Source organism: Theropithecus gelada, chromosome 6 (assembly GCF_003255815.1).
Source record: "Theropithecus gelada isolate Dixy chromosome 6, Tgel_1.0, whole genome shotgun sequence".
NCBI classification, from domain to species: domain Eukaryota; kingdom Metazoa; phylum Chordata; class Mammalia; order Primates; family Cercopithecidae; genus Theropithecus; species Theropithecus gelada.
In genome coordinates this window covers 80,242,158-80,244,704 of record NC_037673.1, presented here as the reverse complement: position 1 = coordinate 80,244,704, position 2,547 = coordinate 80,242,158, and the positions used below count along the sequence as shown (strand labels likewise).

Here is a 2,547-nt window from a genome sequence, read left to right as displayed (position 1 = left end):
TACAGTCTAATTTCTCAAGCTCTGAGGTAAATTTGAAACAGTTGAAAATTATGTTTCTTAAAGCTGTCTAAATATGTAGATATTCTGGTTTCTCATTCAAATGTGAGCTTATCCTGTTCAGATTTTTATAACACTTTTTTCCTTCCACCATTTCCAACCTGGTTAGCTATATTTTACCTCACCAGGCCAAGAGAACACAAACTTCTGTTAGCAGCCAACACTCAGATGACTAATGAATTCACAAACTTCCTACAAAAGCAATAAAGGAAGGTAAAGTAAAATGGACTGTTTCATTTTTTTAAGGCTTTTGCCCATTTGATTAGGCCCAGAAATTGGTTGAGTGGGTGAAAATAGTCAGAAACAGGACCACTTAAAAGCATGGCAGAAAGACAACGCTGTAGCCATAGCAAGTATCATAATTTGAAGCAAATAAAATTAAATCAATACAAAAAAAAAAGAGTAAGCATGAATAAATAGCACAAAATGATAGATGAAAAAGAAAAAGTACACCAAATGCCCACCTTCAGGGAGGAAATATTTTGCATGGTTTCACATAAAGTACTTCAATCTGAAAAAGTCTACATATACATCAATTCTATCACAAAGTGCATAGTCATAAAACATAACAAGATATAAGAGGGTCCAAGTGGACTAACAAGTTAATCGTGAAAAATGAAATAATTATATTATTGAAAATCTAGCAACAGATAATATTCTTACTCTTGATGCAATTAGATGAAACACACATATAAAAAAAATCAGCTTAAAATAAAAACTTTCATTTTTTGCAGAATTAAAAATAACAAAATTAGAATATAAGAAAATTACTATTGAGATAGACCACCATCATGAATGACACCGTAACTATCTGCACTAGAAAGTTCATGACCAACCAACTACTTCAGAGGAAACAAATGGTCATTGATGTCCTTCACCCCGGGAAGGCAACAGTGCCTAAGACAGAAATTCGGGAAAAACTAGCCAAAATGTACAAGATCACACTGGATGTCATCTTTGTATTTGGATTCAGAACTCATTTTGGTGGTGGAAAGACAACTGGCTTTGGCATGATTTGTGACACTTGGATTATGCAAAGAAAAATGAACCCAAACTTAGACTTGCAAGAATGGCCTGTATGAGAAGAAAAAGACCTCAAGAAAACAACGAAAGGAACACAAGAACAGAATGAAGAAAGTCAGGGGGACTGCAAAAGCCAATGTTGGTGCTTGCAAAAAGCCGAAGGAGTAAAGGTGCTGCAATGATGTTATTTGTGCCCACTGTGGATTTGTCACGAGAAGATTAATAAATTAAAAACTTTCATGTGATAGAAAAAAGAAAATTACTATCATCAAATCTATTAAATTCTAATATAAGAAAGTTAATAAGTATAATGAATTAAAAAACTAATTATCTTATATAGATATAAAGTGGCAAGATATGAAATAAACATACATGTAATTACATATACAATAAAAATCAAGGAAATTAAAATAAAACTGGTTTATAATATAGCTTGACTATCCCTAATTCAAAAATCCAAATTCCAAAATGCTCCAAAATCTGAAATTTTTGAGAGCTGACATTTTACTACAAGTGGAAAATTCTAAACCTTACCTCATGTGATGGGTCACTGTCAAAATGCAGCAAAAACTTTGTTTTATGGACAAAGTATTGAAAATATTATATAAAATTACCTTCAGGCTGTGTGTATAAATCACACAGGAAACACAAATGAATTTCATGTTTACACTTGGGCCCCATCTCCCAGATATCTCATTATATACATTCAGACATAACAAAATCTGAAAATGCCCATCTGTCGTCAGTAGAGACTAGCATTGAGTCCCAATGATGTACTGGGGTGATATGTCAGTTACCTGGTGGTAGGTTGATTACATTGTACTGGTCTCCTCATGGAAGAGGCAGCAGTTGGTTCTTACTGTAACGGATACTTACTTTCTATATGGATTTCCTTCCCTGCATACAGTGCTTCTACCAGAACTACCATTTGTGGATTTACAAAATGCCTTTCCAACCATCATAGTATTATCTCACACAGCTATGCTCTCATTAAGGAACTCACTTCACATCAAATAAAGTATAACAATGGGCCATATGGTATTGACATGGAGCAGCCACGCTTCCTTAAAGCAAAAAAAAATATTTAAAGGGCTTAAAGGTAGAGGGCAGTTTACTGCATATAGACTAGGAATCCCAGAGTTTACAGAAGAAGAATTTGGGTAGTAACTAGGGAAAGTAGAATAGCATTATAGCTTATTATGAAGATAGTATGAGATAATATAAATTGTCCTAGAATCTTGCTTATTAATCGGAGAGGTAAACAGCAATGAAAGGAAAGATGCATTTAGTCTTAATGGTGTGTTAGAGAAGAGAGATCCTTAAGTCAAACGGGATTTATTTGTTTTACAGTGTTTCTCACACTCCACAGTAACTTCAAACAAACAAACAACCCAATTCTGAATAGCGCCTTTCCTCCCAAAACTTATAATTATTCAGGTTAAGGCAAAAGACCTGATGTATTTTTAA

General features: G+C 33.8%; 1 pseudogene across 1 annotated transcript; it reads left to right on the top strand.

Moving 5' to 3' along the window:
• The first annotated feature begins 839 nt into the window (after window positions 1-839).
• Window positions 840-1,317, top strand: LOC112626390 (annotated as a pseudogene). Its single transcript, XR_003119881.1, has one exon. The product of XR_003119881.1 is annotated as a 40S ribosomal protein S24 pseudogene (transcript).
• The last annotated feature ends 1,230 nt before the right edge of the window (window positions 1,318-2,547 follow it).